Here is a 16,152-nt window from a genome sequence, read left to right as displayed (position 1 = left end):
TGATAATTCCTCAAAACTATAAAAGGAGCCCAGGGAAGGTGATAGGAAAGCACTGCAGGAGCCCTCCCTGTCAGGAGGTTTGGGTGAAACAGGTACTTTGCACTCATGGAGCACTCCTGTGCCTGCCCACACATGAGTGGGTATCAAAGCAAAAGTGGTGAAACTGAATTTAGGGTCTCACTGAGTTGGAGTCTCAGTTTTTACAAAGTCTCTTATTTCTAATTGTTGACAATGGTAAAAGGATAGTTTTGCTGTTTATTCATTCAGCAAGAAATGAATGCCTTAAAACAAAGTTGACAAACGGTTTCCAAACCATTACTAACAATTTACGTATTTTAACTGGAAGTAACAGGTTAAAAAAATATTACTTAACAATCCTAACTCCATCACATATCTTAAAGCATATGCTTTATGCATACTTTTTTTACATATTATTGTCGTGCTCAATATAGCAGGAATATTCTATAAAAATCATATTATTGTAATTAGAGGAAATCATAACTACTCCAGAGATATGAAAGTTGAACAGCCTTCTATAGCCTGTGAAAGATATTTTCCTGTATAGTCTTTTAGAGGAGCTAAGCAGTTAAAACATGGGATGCTGTCTGCCTTTCCAAAAGTACACAAAATCTGTTTATTGTCAACACATGTCAATATATTTACTTGCACAGAGGAAATGGCTTCTGTTGATTGTTTTCAACTGGGCTGGTGCCTGTATGCCAGATTTGCAAATCAAATGTTACCACTACTGTTCTGGCAAAGGAAATTAGAGTTGTAACTGGAGTACCAAAAAATGTCTGTCCTTTCACAGTCACCTGACAGCACTTACAGGCACGGGTATGACACTGCAACCTTTATTTTTCTAAAGAAGCAATTTTGAAATTCAGGCTTTTCTCCATTGCCACTTCCTCTGCAGACATTTTTGGAAGCTGAAGGACAGACCTAGGGAAAGCCTTCCCAGCTGACTGAGCATTAGAACTGAGCTGTCCTGAGATGGTTTTAGCAATAGGAAAACAGTAAGAGAGCACCAAACTCAGCAGAATTTCCAAGCATAATTTTAGGAGAGTTGTACCCTACTGTAAAAGTAGGCAACACATGCTTCTGCCAGGTCAGGACTCCTGGATTGGAACTGTGCTGGTTTTAAGGAATTCCCAGAGGTCATTTCATCCAATCTCCCACTCAAAACAGGACCATCACCAGTATAGGTCAATCAAGGCTGTCATGCACTCGTCAGACTAGATATAATTCTCAATTCTCAATTCATAAGTGTCCAGCCCCTGCTGTTTCTTTATGAAGGCTTCCATTTGCCTTGCTCCACAACATCCAATCCACCAGCTCATGCTTTGGAAGAGAAGAGAGGATAGTGGCAGGCAGCAGCAACACTGAAGCTTGACTACCTTGAACCAGAGGGATCCATTATCAAATATAAGAGGAACGAGGCCTCTCTATTCATTGTCTTAGCCCATTAGCAAATCTTAAAAGAATTATCCTCCGCTCTTTCCAGAAAAAACAGATTTCTCACTTCAATCTTCAAATTCAATAGAAGCTCCAGAAGATTTTTCATTATGACCACCTGATTCAAATTTCCCCATGAGTGAAGAGATGCTGCACAATTCCTCTGCCATAATCACTCCCATCTCAAGCAGTCTCTGCAGTGTAATTAATTCATCTTCACACATGGTGCAAACACGGCACAATTTTCCTTTAAATGTATACACATCCATGCACGTTGCTTTTACACACTAGGAAAAAGGTTTGAAAGACAGAATGAAAAAAGGAGGAGCGACTGAAGGAACTGGGACTGTTCAATCTGGGGAAAAGGAGGCTGAGGGGAGACCTTATTGCTCTCTTTCAATATCTGAAAGGTGCTTACAGCAAGAGTGGGGTTGGCCTCTTCTCACTGGTGATAGGATAAGGGGAAGTGGCCTCAAGTTACACCAGGGTAAGTTTAGGTTGGATATCAGGAAAAAATTCTTTACAGAAAGGGTTGTTAAGCACTGGAATAGGCTCCCCAGGGAGGTTGTTGGGTCACCATCCCTGGATGTGTTTAAAAATGGTTTGGACGTGGTGCTCAGGGACTTGGTGGAATGTTGTTAGATTTAGGGTGATATGATTAGGTTGCAGTTAGACTTGATGATCTTTAAGGTCTTTTCCAACCTGAGTGATTCTATGATTCTATGATTTAAATACAAATAATTGAGTATATGTTATTATATGAATATGAAACTCCTTACAAATATCTTGTTACTTTGCATCTACGGCATTATACATAATGTTTGGAAGCTCTGAGCTTTTAACAACACAAATGGTTTCAACTCCTTTGGATTCCCTGGGCCTTTCCAGCAGGAAGGTGATGATCCACATTCATGGCTCTAGCTTGTTACAGCAACCGAGTCTGGAAAACAGCATGTGGAATCAGTCAGTACCGGTGTCTAGAAGAAGAATAGGCTCAGCCTTGAATGTTCATGTTGGATATTGTCTGAAAAGTTGCCCATCATGTTACTGCTTGGAAGCCGTGGCAGTCGGAGATGACACGCTCCGGCTTCCCTATTAGCCCCCCTGCGCAGCGAGGACAAAGGCAGCGGCAGGCTCCCAGCCAAGCACATACATTTGCAAACTGCCGCCAGTCAGTTCCCAAGGCCAGGGGCTGGATGCCATTGACAAAGAGATGTGAACCGCAGGCTCGGCCTGCTCCGTTCTCCCTGCCGCGTGAGTGGCGCTTCTCATGGAGATCTGCCGGGCCTGCTTCGTCCCTCCCAGCCAGCTCTGGGCTGCCAGGGCTGCCTCTTACTGCTCAGGTTTTCAACCAGACCGTGCTACTCAGCACTGCGGGGTCATGCAGAGCTCAGCAGCGTCCCGTTACACCACAGGTTAATATGCAGGTGTTTATCTGCCAGCACACATAGCATTCCTTTCTTTAATCCACTGGCTTCATGAATTTGCTGTTCTCCACCAGCAGAGCTGAAGGGTAATTCTCTATGAACTGCAGCTTCCTCTTGGAAATTCCCAGTGCCCAAGCCCGCATTTCTGTCATGCTGTTATCCCAAATCTTCACACAACCTAACCTACTCCTCTCTAAATCACTTTAAAAGTACTCCCAAGATCTGACAGGAATGTGAGCATCTCAGGAACAATCTGTGCTAGTGAAGGCAGCCCCAGTGTTCACAGGAGGGTGGAGAAACCCAGGGTAACATAAGATACAGCAAGCCTGGAGCACACTGTACTACTCTGGGGATCCCCAGTAGCCAGCACGAGAACATCACATCTTTTCTTCCCAGTGAAATTAGCCCTGAAAGTGCTCTAAGCTGAGATAGGCCAAATTTCAGCTTGTGATGAGGTGAATTAGCTGGGTCTCAGTACAGCCTGTGTGGCAAGACAGCCCTGCCTGTCCTGAGGAGGAATTCAGCATGATGTGGACTTCCTTTATCATTCCAGCCCTGACACTGCCTCCCAGGTGGCTTTTCACTAGCAATTTGCCAATTAGTTGGGAAGCAAATGCTAGGACCTGCCATGCATGCTTGGTCTTCCCATGCAGGAGCTGCCCTGGGAGCAGAGGAGCTGTGACACTGTAGTTGAAATCAGCTGGAGGCAGGAAGGGCCTTGTCATTTGGAGGCTGCAAACACTAATCATGCTTGGAGATTTCATTACTAATAGCAGGATTTCTCTTCTCAACACTTGGCCTGGAAGGGTCTTACGTATGATGTTATCCACACATCTGAAAACGTGGGAAAAATCATTCAAGGTCACAGCTAATCTCAAGCTGAGTACTCTTCCAGACAGTGTTTCCTGCAATAAGCACCTCTGGGGCAAGGACAATTCCCTTGTATTTCCATATCTGGTTACAAAGTGGCAGCCTACAACGCTCCTGCCCCTCTGGTAGGCAGCTGGGCAAACCCAACACACTACTTTTAAACACATGAGTGATGCTCAGTCTGGCACAGCAGCAAGGGATTTTCCCTTTTTTTTTTTTTTTTTCTCTTCTTCTTGCAAAAGTGGGTAATCAAAGCCTTCAAACCTCATAAATGCTAGAGCTGAGGACTCTGGAACACTGGATCCCAGGAATCCAGCCTGAAAGATCACTGCATTACTCTCACCCCCTCATATGCATCACCACCACGGAAGACTGCACAGCAGAGGTGCAGACCACCATCACCACCCTCAGTTTGCTCCCAGAGTCGCATCTTTAGGACTGCAGAACTGATTGAAGCAGAGTAGTTTTCCTCCTACTTGCAAGCCCAGCTCCCAAGCTCTTAGTAGTCAGCTTATCTGTGAACACATAGCAAACATTATGTTTTTGATCCTCCCCTTCATTTTTCCCTCTGCATACTCCTCTTCAACAGTAACTCAGAATGTGTATCTTCCTGACTACAGTCCATTTCAGCAGTTCAAACGTTTTTCCCGTTCATCTGCTTTTAGCTAAGGGCTTCACAATCTTCTCTCCTAGATGAAAGCCAAAACTTAGCTCAAAGCAGTGGCAGTGACACCATTTTTGAGTCAAACCTACATCAACCAGAAAAAGCAACAAATATTTGTTGCACTGGACATTGCATTTGGAGCCCAGAAGAGTTACTATTGTTGTCATAACTGGGAGAAAAATCCCACAAGGCTGAATATGCACGCACACAAGCTAATACACTACAACACACAAACACAGATTTTTATGAGCAGTGCCATCAGCGAGGAGATTGTTTATAGCTGCCAGTAATTTATCGCTTTTAAATGTTATGTTGGAATGCAAATAACTTTCCCCATTCCCTTTCCTCAGTGATCTGCTCATGAATAAGGCTGAAAGGAGCCTGAGCAGGAGACACAAGCGGGAGGAAGAGGAGACACAGAATGAGTCAGCCTGCCCCCGCTTTCTCCCAGCCCCTGCAAATGTCACCGGCTGACCATGGGATCAGTTCCCAGCTCAGCATGAGGACGTGCTGCACAGCTATGTGTGACATAACACTTAGCAGCTCCCATCCACGGCAACCGAGCAGGCACACTGCTCAGCCTACTGTGAGCAAAAACGTATGAAATGGTGCTAGGCATTAATAGGCAAGATATATAAGATATAATATCTTAGGCAAGAATAAGCTTTCTGCTGGCTTGCAGCAGGAAACCGAGGTTTTTCCTTTCTCTGCAAATGATAATCCTAACTCTATTTTCCTACCTTTTTACATCAGTAGGGAGGGATGAGATGTTTAAAACTGTTGTTCCATGCCTTAAGTGCCATTCAATATCAGAGCTACTGAAGTCACTTTTTTCACTGTCCAGTGATGATGCAGTTCATTGGTACTGTTGGGAAACGTGCTTCCTCTTTGTGCAATTACGGTCTGATGAAAGAACTTTTCAAGTGGTCACTTACAGACCGCAGCTTTTGTCCAGCCTGCAGAAAAGAAACAAATGAAACCAATTACTCTGGCTGCTAGCCTCTGCCCAGGCTTGATAGTGAAGACTTAGAAGAAGATATTTAAAATAATACAAAGGTCAGCAAGTTACTGTAGTGTTCATACTCACAGGGTTAACAAAAGATCTTGCATACAAAGCTTCTTAACTCCCTTCTCTTATGTTTTCACTGTTTTTCTTCTCCTGATGGCAGAGGTTTCTATTTATTAATATGTGTGGCAAGTTATGGCTCCAAAAATATTCTGGGGATCTGCAGATGAAAAGCCAAGGTCCAGCCTGTCAGATATGTATGAGTCCACACTGAAAAAGTGCGTGCCTCACCTCCCACACTGTTGAATAACAAGAGAAACAAAAATCTTACAGTACCCGGCTATCAGACTGATCCCAAGCAAAAACAGAAGCAGTTTGTATTGCAAAAAATTGAGTCATCAGCAACTTAGAGAAATAGTAAAGAACTCTGGGCCACTAATTGTATATATATTTTAAAAAAAGATAATGTGTTTCTAAATAGAATAATATTATGAGCTTCATTTAAAAGCTGTGCAAACCTTGGGAGTTATTTTGGTGGGCAGAACACAGGGGTCAACTTTTTCAGCTTGCCATCTCCTCTGCAGGCAAGAAAATCCCATCAGATTTAGAAGGGGAAGCTGAGGTTTTATGTGCTCGCATCATTGCTGTGTGGGAGTTTTGAAGAAAAGCATTAATATCACAGCAACTGCAAGGCAAGCGAGTGGCAGCTGGGCGCTGGAGGGCATGGGGAAGGCTGTCAAAGTCTGAAGAGGGACACAGACTTCACAATCATCGAGTAATTTTGCAAATCTGCAGGGCAGCACAGTAGTGCATGTCAATACACATGCATATAATCTGGCAGAAACAATCCCATTCTAGAGCTGGCGAAAGTCAGCTTTGGTCTGAGGAGCTTTGTTTTTGTCACATGGAAAAATAAATAAAAGTTTTGTTCTTTGGATTGTTGTTACATAAAGATATAAAGTCTGGGGCTTTCAGCAGTTTTAATGATCTGAAATGCAGACGATAAACTTAATTTCCTAACACTTATTAGTAGAAAATTAATTTTGCTGGGCTTGGTTAACTGAAAACTTCCATAGGAGACATTTTCTCAGATTTTTTCAGATTCATTTTTTCATTGTGGCCTTCCAGTACTTGAAGGGAGTATATAAACAGGAGAGGAAATGGCTGCTTATGGGGGTGGATAGTGATAAGACAAGGGGGTTTTAAACTGAGACAGTGGAGGTTTAGGTTAGATATTAGGAGGAAGTTTTTCACACAGAGGGTGGTGATGCACTGGAACAGGTTGCCCAAGGAGGTTGTGGATGCCCCATCCCTGAGGCATTCAAGGCCAGGCTGGATGTGGCTCTGGGCAGCCTGGTCTGACGGTTGGTGACCCTGCACGTAGCAGGGGGGTTGAAACTAGATGATCTTTGTAGTCCCTTTCAACCCAGGCTGTTCTATGATTCTTTAAGATCTTCAAGACCATTATCTTTATCATCATTAAAAAACAAAACAAAACCAAAACAAAAACACCTGGAAAACAAATAAGCAAACTGAAAACTTTTCATCTGAAAACTGTAAACATTTTCCTACCAGTTAAAATTTTAATTGGTTCATTAGATGTAATTTTCAATTTCCTCATATTTTGTAATTCTCTTTAGGTGAGGGAATGTTTTTAAAGTTATGGCAATCAAAGCAAAACTTGTCTTTATGGAGATGATTTCCCTGAGGTTGCTCTGTCAGAAATGTGGCTTTGCCCACCACCAAGGCTGTTGTATCTCCAGTCGCAGATTACATTGGTCGCTTTATGCCTGGGAGGGCTTTATTCCTTGGAGGGCTTAATCAGTCTCATTGTATTGAGGATGCTGGCTTTGTTGTTGGCTGCAGTGGATTCAGAGTTACAACTTCAGACGAATCCCTCATCTTACTTGAGCATAAGGAGGATGTGTCTGTCATTTTGGGTTGGTCAGTGGCTTTGGTAAAAATGCAGTCCTGCTCTTAGGCTGTGACAAACTGGGCACTCTGCCTAACACAGTTACAATAACAAAAAACTGAGGGGTCATGGCACAGGGTTTTCCACTGTGCTTTGATAGGTTTAGGCAACTTTCAGACCTCCATCCCACAGACCTGTCCATCCTTTCAAAGCAGCAGAAGACGGAGAAGCATCATGAGATTTTGCATACAGATGAACCTACCCACAACATCTTACAAATGTTTTACAAACCTGGTTGGAGAAGAACAATGTAACTCCTGTTCCACGTGCCATACACCATGAAGCCGCAGCCAGAGCAGGCATTCTAGTAATGCCATGACTCAGTTATGGCTTCCTCCGAGCACATTTATCCTCTGCCAAAATCAGTGCACACTTGTTCCTCTGAGTGTCACGGGAGTGCTCTGGGCTGCAGGATGCTGGCAGCAGATCTCCATGAGCATCCTAGTCCTGCCCTTCCCCAAGAATTCCTGTGCTGCATAATCCTCCCCTACATACTCACACTGACATGAAAAGCTAAAGAAGGGTTTTTGCCTTTTTGGGATATTTCCCATTCTTTCATTCGTTAATCCTCCTCCCGCTTCCAGGAAGCGATAACCCCAGGCTGCTGTTCCCACTGGTGAGAAGAGAGAGCAGCTCACTGTCTGCTACTGAATGGCAGGTTGCTTCACTGTGAGACATGAACTAGAATTCACCGTATGCATCTCTTTGCCTTCCACATCTGAGAGTGATTCTGATAAGGCAGAAGAAGAGTTTTTGTCTATTTACAGTACTCACCCATTCATTAATTCATTAAAGTTGCATTTTGTTGAACATTGAGTACATCAAGTACGTTCTATCTAGCAAATAAAAAAATCAGTGCGACAATTATCTTGAAAAATGTTGTTATGCAGTTCATTTGGATAATTTAAAGCTGTTACCATTTTCTAAAAGAGCCAAATTACCAGATTTATAGTAGAAACAATCCTAAATTACAGTTAATATAGTTTTGCAACAACAGCTCTCTGAAAAGTGACTGCACTTTTATGGAAGTTTATTAAAGGCTATATCTCCATTTTAAATATCAACTTCAAAGTGTTCTTATTTGTTTGGACCTGTACTTTTTGGAAATATCTCAGATTCTTCAACTACTCTGCTTTCAAGCTCCTTACAAAATCACCACAAGGCTGAAGTTACAAGTATGAGAACACCTCCAGACATGTCATGCATCTGAAAATATTTTCCTGGAGAAATAGAGAGCATGCAGACTGGGGGTTGGATTGAGAAGGTGGAAAGGAGCTAAATAAAACATATGAAATACGTTTTTTGCCACATACATGTCAAATACGTATTCTCATTTTTAGTTACACAGATAATAGAAAGCACGGCATTCAGCAGAGACAAGTTTCAGATGGAAAGCATCACTGAGATCAAGTAAGCAGCTAAGAATAAGATGATATAATTAAATATTGACAGTTGCATTGCTAAGAGTCACATTTATGGGATGTGTTTGAGATCATTTCCAGAAAGGAGCAAAATTTGCCATTTTTCCTGAATACCTGTGTGTGAAAGGTTTTCAGATCTCTATAAAATCTGTGGAAGTCTCCATTTTGATGTATTTCTGCACAGCACCATGAGCTATTTTACACTCAAAACACGGCAAGATACTGTGGTCCTGGTTTGTGGTAACACGACACATTTACTGATACATTCAAGACAGGATCCTCCACTGTCAGCAGAATAAGCTGCCGATCATTAGCTCTTCGGTGTTAAAAACAACTTCACATTCCCTGAGAAAAGTAAATGAATCACTCCTAAGCAGAAAATCATATCAATGCAGCAATAAATATATGTGAGCACATAATTATGCAGCAATTGCTGTTGAAAGGTATTTTGTTTTAACAGCCAAGCAATTTTCTAATTGTAAATTTCGTAGCATCTATAAACAGAGAATTTGCATATTCAGAATGACAAGATTCAATGTGCATTTTGCAGTTAGTTTCAAGCTGCCTCTTGTTGTTATGAGACACAGAGAAGTAGCTTCGATCCTGCTCAGCGTTTCAAGCCGTATTCACCATTCCAACAAACGCTATTAAATAACAACTGCCGCAATCCCTCTGGAATTGCCCAGAGAATTGCAGACTGCAATTGCAGCCCACTCAGCATCACTTTTGTATTCTGTTTCAATTCTTTGCAAAACAAACAAAATACGCATTTCTCTGATGACTCAGAATATTGTTCAGAAGCAAACACGTCACTGCTACAGAGGAACACTTGAGATGAAAAGAGATGTCGCAACTGGGGCAACAGCAGTGCTGTAGACATCTTGTTTGGTACTTCAGTGTGTTATGGATGTCTGGATCGGAAATGAGAAGGGATGGGGGACAGCTGTGTCATGACAGACACAGCTATGCTGCTCCTGCCCAGGAAGCATCATGTCATCTCTAACACACACACAGAATTTCTTCCAAAATGGATTTGTGTCCACTCTACTCATTAGAAGTCATGCAAACTGAAAGATAATACATTTAGCAGTTTCAATACTGTCGCAACTGGAATGCTGTTTTCTGTCTCTGCCAACTGCACTGCTGTGGAGGACTTACTTTAATGTTGGCTTGGTAAATAGCAAGTTGAAATACTTCATATCAGTTATAACAAGTGTTTAAAATGTCTGATGTTTAATCTCATTTAACTGTTCCAGTACTGGTGAGGCTGGCTGTGTAACAGCAGTGACCCAAAGCTGGAAGTTTTAAAATTACCCCTCATGTTTACGTCTTGTACGGGAGGACATGGTTTAGTGGGAAATACTGGTGATAGGTGGACAGTTGGACTGAGTGATATTGGAGGTCTTTTCCAACCTTGTCAATTCTGTGAAATAAAACACACCGTTAGCTGCCCTTAGCTAACAGTCTGAGGACAGTACCCGTCCCAGCAGCTGCACTCTGTCAGTCTCTGCCCATTTCAAGGGATCTTCATTTGGTATTGAGAAAGTTGCATTTTCCCCATTTCCTCTCCTCTCAGCCCTGCCAAAGAGCACGCCTAGAGACACAGGGATGCGTGTGAGCAGCCACAGCTTTTCAGTGGGGCAGCTCACAAGCACATACCTAACCCCAGATAGGAAGCAACGAACTGATTCCTTTTTTTTTTTTTTTCTTTTTTTTTTTCCCGCAAACATTTCGCTTTTACTTCACTCTGCAAAGTAAAAAAGACACTCCTCAGCTTTCTGCCAAACTGTAGCTTTCGCGGCCCTGTTTCAACTCAAGCACATCACCTAATGAATTCGAAAGGAAGTGCCGGTGAGGCGCAGCAGCGGGCCCGGCATCGGGCAGGTGCTGTGCTGCAGTGACTCCAAGCGGACAGGCACGGCCACTGCCACCGAGAGCACCGCTCTGCACGGCTCCCTGCGCGCTACGAGGGCTCCGAGGGTCTTTGGCTGCATCCGCAGCCTCGGACACAGCCCTCTGCCGACAGTGATGCCGCTGGTCTCATTGACGCTGCATATCTGCAGAAAGCTGTGAGTGCCCGAGTCGCAATCTTGAGATATAGGATATGTAAACACATATTACAAGGTAAGAAATCTGGTGCTGGGAACCTTGAAGCACATCTTTCTCTTTTGCTGGGTGACGCTGTGGGTTACAGCTGGACTGGCCGTGGGTGGAGGTAGCAGTGGCACAGGAGTGAAATCTCCAAAGCAAAAAAAAAGATCAGAAAAGTGTAATGGTGGAGTTTTGTAAATTGTACACTGTAATTCACCTAGGTGCTTTTTTATTAAGATTTATCTGGAAAAAAAAAAAAAAAAAAAAAAGGCCCATGCACCACCCCTGTGTTACTGCGCCATCTCAGTCATTTCTCTGGATTTTTTTCACTCCAAACTCTTACAACATATTTCTATGGAAGATGCCAACATTTCGAAGCAGAAATGAATGACTAAATTCCATATCACTAATTGGATAAGTTTGATGTCATAAACAAGCATTGCTGCACTTAAAAAAAATGCCACTGGGCCCTACCAATGGAGTATGTGTAGACACTGAATTTTGGGAAGCACTTATTACCTACCGTATGGGGATTTGCATATCTTTCCTATAGGCACCCCTAGTGAGCACTGCCCCTGAGAGCACCTGGTTTTGCACGGTGCTGGCAGCTCTCTCCTGGCTCTCTTGTGCTGCTCTCTCCTGGCTCAGCACCCCCTCCAGAACAGCAGAGCAACATTTCCCAAGAACAGACAAGCAGTGCTGCCCAAAATTCCCTAGCTGCCCAAAAATCCCTACCCACCCACTGCTGCTCTGGAGACAATACTGTCTGCAGAGCATCTCCCTGAGGTGCTCGGAGCTGGAGTTAAGCAGAGTTAACTCAATCATTCACTTAATCTCTTTTTTGCCCTTGCACAATACAGACATCTTTTCCAAGCATAAGCATTTGTAAAGCCCTGGCATGATAGGGTTTTGTATGCTCTTTGCTTTGCTGTGAAATGCACACAATACAAGGCTGGAAAAGCAGCTGTTACGCTGGTTTCTTCGGGTCTTTGCTTACAAGAATGCTTCGGAAAGAATTTCATGCAGTCGACATATACCTCCAGTCCTGTTAAAGCAGAGCCAAGCTGTGCCTCCAGTACATTGCCAGCACCTAATAGAAAAGCTCAGCAATCCCACAGAGCCCAGCTTGAGTCATTTAAAAAAGAAAACAAGTCATACAGCCACCACTGCTCCGAAGTGAGGAGCCATTATTAGAGTAATCCTCCGGGGCCGGCTTGGTTGCGGTTGGTCAGTCATTCACATATTCCTATCCGGCTGCCTTCATGCTGTCCAGGACATGAAGCAAATGAAGCCTGGCTGTTGCCCAGATGATCCATGATGTTGTGACCAGATGGAACTTCACTTACAACATGTGTAGATGCCTGCTGGACAATAAACAGGCTTTTGCTGTCTTTTGCTCTGATGAACTCAAGGGGGTTACTGGCAGGTTAAAACAATCACGGCTCTCAAAAGATTGTTTTTTTCTTTAATTTACACCAGATGAGCAGAACAACAGGGGAAAAAAAGAGGTTAAATAGATGTTTCTTTTTTGTGTTAGTGTTGATCTCTGTTTTTTTTGTGGGGCTTTTTTTTTTTTTCCATTTAACTTGGGCTCAACAAAGAAAAATAACTGCATTTCAGCTCATAAGCTTGTATTCATTTATTTTGTTGTCTTTAAATTGTGATAGTTGTAAGAATGTGTTCACAGATAAAGCAAAACAAATTTTATAGCCTCATTTCCACTCTGTGAGGATAAATATGTGCATGCATGTGTGCTCCCCACCTGTACTTCTGCATGACTGCCCATCCTACCTTCCAATAACTTTCTACTAAATTGAACAATTTCAATTAAACATGAATTGTTGTGAATAAAAAGTAAATAAAAAGGCAGAGATAGGAGAAAGAGGCAGATTACAGTTCATGCTAAAAGGAAAGCTGCAGTGCACACTCCCTTCTTGCTACACATCAGAAATAGGAATAAAGGAACTGAAGAAAGATAGGTATGTACACACATACTCTCTGTCTGTCCCACCTGCAGGAAAAGCCTTATTAGATACCTGACTAGATGCTGCTCCACAGACAGCCAGGCTTCAATGGCCCTACTGCTCTATTTCTCAGAGTATGGATGTGTGAAACCCGAGTATGTCATCAAAAAAGGAATGGGCAGAGGTCAAGGCTCGTGCAGAAATCTTAGTTCTCCTCTGCATCCTTAGTTTTCATGTTGTTAACAAAATCTTCGGCTTTTCTCAGCACGAAACAAGTGCAGCTTCCTAGAAAGAAGCAGAACACAACAGTTCCTTGTTCCAAATTTCTTTGTTCATATCAGAGAATGCAAAGGCAGATCCCAACAGCCACGTTTAATATGAAAATACTGAAGCTTGTTTGTTCATCACTCAGACGTCATCCTCAACTCCAGCAGCTGAACTTGTAACAGCACCCCAGTGCTCTCCTGGTGAAATTCAGCTTGCTTAGATGAAACTGTGGTGGAAGCTTACACTAACATAAACAATCGTATGATAGAGGAAACACCCATCAGATCTGTTCCACCAGCAGTCCAGTTGTGGGGTTAGCAACTTCCAGCTGAGAAGTCACACTGAACAGCAGGGTTTTTTCAAATGTTGTCTCTCAGATGATCTGGTAACCTTGAACGATCCCTGCAAAAACAGAAATCTCTGCTTCTTTCAAAGAAGAGAAGATGGAAAGCAGGCATCATCCAGTGTTAATCATATAATTTCCTATAGTTCTAAAAAAAGGTTGTGTTACTTTCCTGAAATGCCACATTAGTGTTAGGATTGTGCAAAAAAAAACCCCAAAACATGGTAAACAAAACAAAAACTACAGGAACTTGGCAGCCTTTTAGTGAAGCTACTCTACGGTTGAATTTGCTGAGTGCTTATATTAATTTCAGTTCCTTTTTTTTTTTTTTTTTTTTTTTTTTTGTGCTAACTGCACTGATCCTTGTATTCCTATGTTTTCTGTTCTTTCTAAAAAAAAATAAATAAATAAAAAAAATTGTTTCCCAAGAGCTATTATGCGTTCGTGAGGTTGAGGAAGAACATGGTGACCTGTACATTTCTATTTTCATTTCCTACATCCCAAAGGAGAAGCACATGCCACAGTAACAGCTTAAGCAACCGTGCAACCATTACACTTTTAAAACAAAACTTTGAAGAACAGGAGCTTCATAGACAATGTTTTCATGGATAACCGCCAAAATTCCAGACACACCAGCAAGGGAAATGTGATCTCAAGAGGATTTCCTAAGGAAAGAAACTGACTGATGTCTAACCTTAAGAGGGGGGAAAAGCTCTGCATTTTATCATAGTGAATTCAGACACATAATAAGAAATTGTGGTACAGAAATTAGTTTCCAAAACTGGAGACACCCTGCCCCAGAGATGTTCTGACCAACAATGAATTTTCAATTTAGAGTGACAAATAACTCCAGTGGAGTGCACACTTAGAAGGAATGCTCATCGGAAATGCTTTTGCCACCTGAAAGTAGAGAAGAGCTTTAAGGCAGAACGGTTAACTTAGAGCTCGTTAGGGGAGGAGAGGAAGGGGCAGCACTGAGCTCTGCTCTCTGTGACAGCAACAGGGCCCGAGGGAACGGCATGGAGCTGTCAGGGGAGGGGCAGGATGGGGGTTAGGGACAGGGTCTGCACCAGAGGGTGGTGGGCATGGAAAGGGCTGCCCAGGGCAGTGGGCACAGACCCAAGCTGCTGGAGTTCAAGGAACTTTTGGACAAGGCTGTCAGACACGGGGTTTGGATTTTGGGTGGTGCTGTGTGGAGCCAGTAGAGCTATTACATGATTTTATGATTCCAGCTTCCTGCAGTCCTGGGCAACGAGGCACAGCTTTTACAGTAGAAAAAGAGTGTAAAACGTACACTTGAAGAGCACAAAATCACGGTAACCATCCAAACCAACTGGGATTATTTGCCTACTCATACTAGGCATCTCCCCCTTAGTCACATCATCCCTCTTTGTTTGAGAATAAAATATTCCCTCCTTTTCACTCTCTTTACCTGAAGAGGCTGTTTCCACTCTCCACATCTCCTCCCTACACTTTTCTGCAGTGGTTTAACTTGGCAAGTGTCTAAGCACAACACAGCAGTTTGCTCACACCTCTCCCCGTAGTGAAATGAGGAAGAGAATCAGGAAAAAAACAAAGTAGAATACAAAAAAACAAAGCTGAGATAAAAACTGTTTACTAAGACAGAAAAAGGAAGGCAAAAAAAAAAACCAGAAACACAGGATAATAGTTATAATGATATGCATATATATATAAAACAAGCAGTGCGCAAGCAATTGCTCACCCACTTGCCAGTCAACACCCAGCCAGTCACTGAGCAGCAGCAGTGCACTCTCTCACCTCACCATTTTCAAGTTTTATCCATGTTATGTCATTTATATCCATTTATCAGTTTAAAACATCCATCCATTTCCATCCATCCATATCCATTTTATCAGTATAAGTATCCATTTATCAGTTTAGGTCAGCTGCCTTGGTTCTGTCCCCCTCCCAACGCCCTGTGTCCCTCAGCCACCCTCACTGATAAGACAGTACAAGGAGCTGAAAAACTGAAATGTCCTTGGCTCAGGACAGCATTCCTCAGCAACAGCTGGAAACACTGGTGCATTATCAGAATTGTCTTTCTCCTTAAGACTGAAAATAGCACCACTCTAGACCCTGTGAAGGAAAAATCAAATCCCAGCTGAAATGCGGACACTTTCACAATCTAAATCTCAATTCCTTCTATATGAAAAACAGACACACACAAAAACATACACAAGATGATCATCTCCAGCTGTTTAAACCTCAAATGAAAGAGAAGAAAAAAAAAAAAAGATAAGTTATTATGCAGTACTGTAAGGACATCATTTTGTCTGAAAAATAACTGCCTCTGTTGTTAGCTTTCTTTTCCACCAGAAGCCACTGGCATTTGAAGTTCAGCAGTTTGGGTCAAGAAGAGGCAGCACAACACTGTCAGCACTGCCAGAGGCAAGAAATTGACTTTATGAAGTCCCTGAGGGTTCTTTCATCTTTTGCATGTCCTTCAGGACAGAAGTGCATGATGTCAACTTACTGAGGCGTATTACATTGAAAGGATTTTATAATTCCTTCAGGGAAATGATAGTTGAAGCATTTTGTAACATAGGCAGCACTCTTACACAACTTCTGCAGTCTGTATTTTCTTAGCAGACGTGGTAATTTTTGCAAATTCTTATGTACTCTTGCACAGCTGAGTAACAAAAGAGATTGGT

At 42.6% G+C, this 16,152-nt stretch overlaps 1 long non-coding RNA gene across 1 annotated transcript; it reads right to left on the bottom strand.

The window, feature by feature from the left end:
- Positions 1–267: 267 nt before the first annotated feature.
- Positions 268–5,669, bottom strand: LOC125688701 (uncharacterized). Its single transcript, XR_007374845.1, has 3 exons — positions 5,504–5,669; positions 5,157–5,372; positions 268–2,395 (listed from the first exon to the last, which is right to left on the bottom strand). It is a non-coding gene; the product is annotated as an uncharacterized LOC125688701 (long non-coding RNA).
- Between the last annotated feature and the right edge of the window lie 10,483 nt (positions 5,670–16,152).

This window comes from Lagopus muta, chromosome 2, assembly GCF_023343835.1.
Source record: "Lagopus muta isolate bLagMut1 chromosome 2, bLagMut1 primary, whole genome shotgun sequence".
NCBI lineage: Eukaryota > Metazoa > Chordata > Aves > Galliformes > Phasianidae > Lagopus > Lagopus muta.
Note: the sequence above shows the minus strand (reverse complement) of the source record. Positions and strands in the feature narration are given on the sequence as shown.